Genomic DNA, 7,915 nt, shown 5'->3' with positions numbered 1-7,915 from the left:
GTGATCACTTTTGATTCGTACTATCTTACCAATGTTACAATCTTTTTCAGTCTTCAACCGAATGCACAGTGTCTTGAAAGCTCCAAAAGTGTCTGATTTCTCTCTTAGAAAATCCACCCATGTGTACCTAGAAAAATCATCCACACAGACATAAACATATCTCTTACCTGCAATGCTTTCAACCTGCATAGGACCCAAGAGGTCCATATGTAACAACTCGAGTGCCTTGGATGTTGCAATTTGTTGTAGCGCCTTGTGTGTGGTCTTGGTTTGCTTGCCAAGTTGACATGGACCACACACTCCTGGCATTTTCTTACCTAGTTTAGGTATTCCACGAACAGCTCCTGCACTAACAATCTTGGTCAGTGTCTTAAAGTTCAAGTGTCCCAGCCTTTGGTGCCATAACTCAGTTGCATCCAAGGTGGTGTTGTGACACGTGTGTGTAGGAGTGTGTGATGGTAGACTCGTGAGCATATAGCAGTTATCAGAAGATCTAGATCCTGCCAAAATACATGAATCGTTAGAGTCAAACACTTGATATTTTTCCTTTGTAAACTTGACAAACAAATCTTGATCACATAGTTGACTTATGCTGATCAAGTTTGCCTTGAGTCCGTCCACATGTAGCACGTTCTTGAACCTTGGGAATCCGTTCACATTCAATGTTCCCTTACTAAGAACACAGGCTCTAACTCCATCACCAAAAGTCACATGTCCTTCAGATGAACTTCGATAATTTGTCAAAATATTTCGATCACCTGTCATATGTCTAGAACAACCACTGTCAAAGTACCAAGAGTCAGTAGTGCTAGCTTTCAGAGAAGTATATGTGACAAAACATCTTAAATTAGATTTTCTAACCCAAATTTTTCTTGTTTTTCTATCGGTTAGATCAATTTTGGTTCTGGGAAATTTCTTTTGTTTTCCATTATTAGGTGAATAAAATTGCATTCCTCTATTCAAAGCATTTTGATACTTATAACACCAAGATCTTATGTGTCCAGGTATGTGGCAGTAATGACAGATAGGAACAAAAAGCTTTTGCTTGTGTTTTGTGACAGATTTCATACCTGACCTTACCTTAGTATTTTGCTCATTGCCGTCATCTGACTTGTTTGTGGCCTTTATGAATGCCGATTTTGCACCTGAACTTTCACCAGTGTAACCAAGACCTGTGTGATCGGTACTTGGTTTTTGTTGAGATAGGAGATGGTCCAGTTTAGTCGTTCCAGAGTTCAGCAACCTTAGGTTTCTTAGAGTTCGCTCTAACTCCAGTCTTGTTTCTGTAAGATCCCTTTTATTCTTTGCAGCCTCAGACTCATATTTGGTTACTATGGCCTGGAGTTCTACCTTTTCCTTGTTAAGGCTTTTAACCTGCTATTCTAAGGAAATATTGACCTTGCAAACCACTGTCCACTTGAAATACATTTTTTCATATGTTTTCTGGACCTCTTCAGTATCAATGTCTTCCTCCTCACTGTCTGTATCAGTATCAGATTCAGATTCTGCGGAAACATCCTTCTTGCTTATTTCTGTACCTACACATTCTGGTACAGAAGCATCCTTGCTGGTGGTTCTTCCGTCTGAAAGGTCTGTAATTACGTTGAATGCAACAAAATTACTGATGTGCTCTTCATCCTCATCATGACTTGCATTGGAACTTTCATCATCACTCCATGTGGACTTCATGACCTTGTTCTTCTTTTTCTTCAACGTGTTCGCACACTCCGCTTGTATATGACCATATCCATCACACTCTCTGCATTGAATTCCTCTTCCCTTCTTATCTGAGTCAGTTTGTTTTGAACCTTGAGGATTAAATCTCTGCTTCCCAGTCTTAGAGAAATCTTTGAAATTTTCCTTCTTTTTCATCTTCTTCAAAATCTTCTTGAAGTTTTTTGTGAGAAACGCCAGAGATTCTTCTAGTTCTCCTTCATCTTCAGATTCCTCTTGGTTGCTCTGTAATTCTACTCCAGATCGAAAAGCCATTCCTTTCTCCTTCTTGTCCTTCTTAAATTTCAATTCGAAAGTACGAAGAGAACCCATGAGTTCATCAAGTTTCCTTGAGTCAACATCCTTAGCCTCTTCTGTAGCAGCAACCTTGTATGCAAACCTCTCAGGTAGTGATCTGAGAGTCTTTCTTACTAGTTTTGCATCAGAATACTTCTCTCCAAGAGCAAAAGATTCATTAGCAATGTCACATAATTTTGAATTAAAATTGGCAATACACTCATCCTCATGCATTTTTAATTGTTCAAACCTGGTGGTAAGGATTTGAAGTTTAGAGATCTTTACAGTAGCGGTACCTTCATGAGCAACTTGAAGTATCTCCCACGCCTCTTTGGCCGATTCACATGTAGAGATCAATTTGAACTGATTCATATCTACAGCATTAAAAATAGCATTGAGTGCTTTCGAGTTGTAATTCGCTAGATGATCTTCATCTGTCGACCACGTCTCTTCTGGTTTCAAAGTGACATGGTTGCTGTTGTCTGTTGTTGTCGGATGCGTCCATCCTGTCAGTATCGATCTCCAAGCTCGTTCATCAATGGCTTTAATGAAAGCTCTCATTCTAGCCTTCCAATACGAATAATTGGATTCTTCCAAGAGTGGTGGCTTTGACACGGAACCTCCTTCACGCAGCGAGTCCATTGCTTCAGATGAGCAACAACCGGTTATGCCAAGATCTCACAAACACAGTAGTTTGTTACCCGCTCTGATACCAATTGTTAGAACCGGTTATATGATTTTACCGTGTTTTCTTATAATATCGATTAAGGATTGCCAAAGCAAAACACAAGAATAGAATAACTAACACACAACGATTAAACGTGGTTCAGTCAAACCGACCTACATCCACGGGGCCACGCCCAGACCTCAAGCAATCCACTAATAGGTAAAAAGTTACAGACACCAATCGGACTTAACCAATTCAAGACTCCCTCTTGACTATCGACGCCGCTGTGTCTAACACCCTAAGTGGCTAGCTTGGCGAGCACCACTCGTCTTCGAACGCCTTCTCCCGAAAGCTTACAAACTCATCTCTCAAAGGTCAAAACCGATGAACGCTCTCGCTCTTCAACTTGTGCACACCGTGCTTTATCAGAGTTGCAGTACTTCATCTGATACCTCGTGCAGCAACCTTTTATAAACTGATCTCGTTCAAAATCTGAATCTGTCTCAGAATCTGTAGTTACAGATAAGACAGTTATCATATCAAAATTCAAACCACGTAATCTGCTTCGCATATTCCAGTTGCAATTTCTCTTAACCCAGATTCTCTGCACTCCAATCTCTTTAAATGATATCTTGACAAAATCTGTAACATATATTTATTTTACTTTCAAATCCTGGTTTAAATCAAAATACCATCACATTCTTGATCTCTTCCACGAAATCCTCAGAGCCTTATCTTAATGAAATTGATTTCTTCTTTTAGAACGAACCCAACGAATTCGAAAGTCTTACTTCAGATTATGTCAAAACGCACAGTATTACCCAAACGACTCAATACAAGCTGTACGACATTTCTTGACACTTTCAAAATAACCAATTCAAACATGAAGCCCAACTAAGCCAATCAAAACCCAAAACATAAGAAGAGAGTTCAAAATGACCCACACGACTCAATAGAAATTTTATCTGATATGGTGCTATGTATTAATTGGCTGATAAATTTGTAAATGTAATATAAGTTTGCTTATGCAGTTGAGTATCATTTTTCTTTCCTTAAACAATAAGCATACTAAGTACTTGTTCCTTGAATGTGGTTTAAAATTTGTTGTAACTTGTATGACTTGTCATACTAACTCCAAGGAAAGAAGTATATCGACTTTTATCTTGATCAAGATGCTGATATGGATATAAGTTTCCAGTCATAAGGTCTCGCTGCCACTTATAATAATGCAGTCATGAAGTTTAGTTATAAGACAACTAGACATTTTGAACAATTTAAAGTAGATTCATTGTTCATGCTTGGTCAAGTATGACTTTCTTAAAATGCAAAACTGAAAATTGAATACATTTTTGAGGAACGCTTCATGCACTCGAGACATATGGACCCTTCATTTCCATGCGTCCCCATAGTGGGGCCCATGAGAATAAGTGGCCCAGATAGTGCACTTACGACACTCACGAGTGCGAATAACATTTCTCCACATAATGGAGGGTATTTTTTTTCCCCCCTTATTGGTGAAAACAAGTACCTTTATCAATTAACAGTAACAATCATGTTCTCAAGCTTTGAACTTATCAAATTCGTTTCAACTTTGACTAATTCTCTTCAAATCTGAACCTATAAAATGAAGAAATCAGAGACATTTTAAGCATAGGATTTGTAATAGTCGTGCTTAAATCCGAGTGTGTATTCTAACATAGGGATATTAGTATTGTTAGTTCCTGAACTCGAATGCATATTCTAACATGGTCAAAACTAATTCTACAGCTTTTGCCAGACTTAGGTTTATGTGTTTTGTGTTCCTTTTTTTTTTCTCTGTAAAGGAGATCTACTTGGGTGATTAACAGTTAAATGGGTTCATCCTTCTGGATTCTGATGTTTATTTTGCTGGTTATTTTGTGATTATTTCAAGTATTTTTACTGTTGGTTGACTTTTCCATGTCTCATATCCTTTTACACAGGTTTATCTGAACAAGATCTTCATACAGCGCACATAATTCCATGTCAAGCAGATTGACATAGTTGATCGCTTGATAATCTTAGGATTCAAATTGCTGAAAACAGACGGAAAATGGAAGTCGGGTAATTATATATTGCGATATAACAAAATAAGAAGCAAAATGATCAAAGTTTCAAAGCAATTCATCTTCCATTCTTGCGTTCAGATTATGTTACTTTTACTGAAACTAGGAGGAAAAAAAAAATCCCATGTTGTTCGCATAGTAGTAACGTTCTGTTATACCACTCCTTTTGTCTTTCTTTCTTCTTTTTTGGTGATTACTCTTACCACTAAAGTTCTTGACCAAATTAAACCATCCACGTCTATGCTTCTACTTCAAGCAGTGTAGATTTATCTTTTTCTTTTCGAGGGACTAGATTTATGTTATACATGTATTAATTGGACAAATGAGTTGGAATTTCTGAAGACTTCAAAATGATAGGTAAGAGTATACAACTCTTTACAGACATTTAAATTAGACAGTTCAATGGCATGTGAATTTAATTCTTCTTGGATCTTAAAAAAAAAATAAAAAAAATAAAACTTCTTTACACAATTTTTGTGAACTCTAATGATTATTATAATGTTGTAACTTTTCAACATGTTTTCTTTCTCTTACCAAACACGGCGATATGATCAATAGTAGTTTAAGTCGAGCATAGTTTTCTCCTATTATCTTGCTCTCAAAATGAGCAAGTGACAGTAAAAATTTCGACAACGTATTTTTTTCATTCTTAAAAATGCTATAACTTTTTCGTTTTAATTCTGATTGAGATGATTTTTTTTTTTATACGTTGACAACAAAAAGACGAATAAAACCCGACCCATATACCCTATTAAAATTTTTTATCAGCATTAAGTTTTTATTAAAATACTATCTAAATACAAATTTAAGTTTTGACTCACTCAAATACAAACTCAAAAAGATTCTTATCTCAAATCATAACTCAAATGTACACAATCAAACACAAACTCAAGTTACAAGTTCAACTCAAGTTATAACTCAAATTCAACTCAAAAATTATACTCAAGTTAAACTCTAAAAGAATAAGCTCTAAAAGTATCCCTTCATGCGATTAAGAATCAACACTTTGAAAACCATATTTGACTATTAAAGAAGCGTTTAAACTTTGTCCTTTTTGTTTTTCTCTTGCAACATCCATGTGTCAGTTTTTAAAGCAAAAGAAATAAATATCTCGTTAATTTCACCGATTCGAATTTAGAATTCGAGTTTTATTACAGTAAAAAGTTCTTAAAAACAGTCACATCTAATTTTTTTTGTTACAGTAAAAAAACTCACATAAAATCACATCTTAACTCGAATTAAAAACTAAAATCAACAAATTAAACAGACATATCACAAGGTACAAGATTGCAGAACGTGGACCTCACAGTTTTTTTTTTTTTGAAAAATAATAGAAAAACTAGATGGAGAATTGTATGTCTATAAAAATTTTGTTTTATTTTTATTTTTTTCTGTAGACATTTCAGTTACCTATACCTGCATGTTATGTATTTGCCTTGTTTCGGCCTATTTACACACAGCTAAGACACCATCTCAAAAGAGCCTCTACTTGTTTTGCGCTAATCAGAAAATAAAGATTTTTTTTTATGAAATTTAGAATTTGATGTTCTAAATAATTATGTAAGAAATCAATATTACGCATTATTATTTTTTGTGAATGAGTTGGATACAAATACGGTTTTAAACAGGCACTGTTGGCTGACATTCGTTAGATTTCGCCAAATGCCAATCCTAATTAGATCAGCCAGTTTAATTATAACATAATCAATTATTGAGTGGGAGAAGGAAGGAAATGACAGATTTGTAAGGCTAAAAAAATAAGGTCTATGCTCAATTCGCCGGTAGTAGAAATTTGGATAATGAAAACTACCTCCCAATCTCTCATCAGGGGCGTAGGTACTAAGGGCAGCCCCCACAGATTTTTCTGGAAAAAAAAATAGGGAAATAGTAGAAAATAGGTCAATATGAAAAGTTTAAGAAATTAATAGAAATTAATAGGCCATAACTTGTCAAGTTATAGTTCATCACCAGATAAGTTATGAACAAACAAGTCAAGTTATAGTTCATAGCCAGACAAGTTACAGACTGGGGCTGACCCGGGGCTGTACCGGGGCTGTCCCGACGGTGACCTGGGGCTGTCCTGTGGCTGTACCGGGGTTGCCCCGGGGTTGTCCTGGGGCTGTCCCGGGGCTGTACCGGGCCTAACCGGGGCTGTCCCGGGGATGTCTCGGGGCTATCCCGTGGCTGTCTCGGGGTTGTCCCGGGGCTATCCCGGGGCTGTACCGGGGATGTCCCGGGGCTGACCCGGAACTGTCCCGGGGTTGTCCCGGGGCTACCCGGCGTTGTCCCGTCGCTGTCTCAGGGCTGTCCCGGGGCTTTCCCGGTGCTATCCCGGGCTGTCCCGGGTTTTTTCCAGGAATGTCCCGGGGCTGCCCCGGTGTTGTCCCGGGCCTGTCCCGTGGCTGACCCGTAGCTGCCCCGGGGATGTCCCGGGGCTGTACCGGGGCTGACCCGGGGATGTCCCTTGGCTGTCCCGGGACTACCCCGGAGCTGTCCCCAGGCTGTACCGGGCCTATACCGAGGCAGTCCCGGGGCTGTCCCCGGTTTGTACCGGGTCTGTCCCAGGGCTGTCCCGGGGCTGTCCCGGGTTTTTCCTGGGGATGTCCCGGGGATGTTCTGTGGCTGCCCCGGTACTGTCCCGGTGTTGTCCCGGGGCTGCCCCGGGGCTGTCCTGGGGCTGACCCAGGGAAGTACTGGGGCTGACCCGGGGATATCCCGTGGCTGTCCTGGGACTGCCCCGGGGCTGTACCATGTCTGTCCCGGTGCTGTCCCGAGGCTGTACCGTGTTTGTCCCGGTCCTGTCCCGAGGATGTCTCGGGGCTGACCCGGAGCTGTACCGGGGTTGTGTCCCGGGGCTGCCCCGGGGCTGTCCTGGGGCTGACCCAGGGAAGTACTGGGGCTGACCCGGGGATATCCCGTGGCTGTCCTGGGACTGCCCCGGGGCTGTACCATGTCTGTCCCGGTGCTGTCCCGAGGCTGTACCGTGTTTGTCCCGGTCCTGTCCCGAGGATGTCTCGGGGCTGACCCGGAGCTGTACCGGGGTTGTCCCTAATTTGTCCCGGGAATGTCCCGGGGCTGCCCAGGGCTGTCCCGGGGCGGCTCCGGGACTGTCTCGGGGCTGGCCCGGGGCTATCCCGGGTTTATCCCGCGGAAG

The sequence above is a fragment of the Morus notabilis genome, unplaced genomic scaffold, assembly GCF_000414095.1.
Source record: "Morus notabilis unplaced genomic scaffold, ASM41409v2 Scaffold78, whole genome shotgun sequence".
Lineage (NCBI taxonomy): Eukaryota > Viridiplantae > Streptophyta > Magnoliopsida > Rosales > Moraceae > Morus > Morus notabilis.
This window is presented reverse-complemented; position numbering follows the sequence as displayed.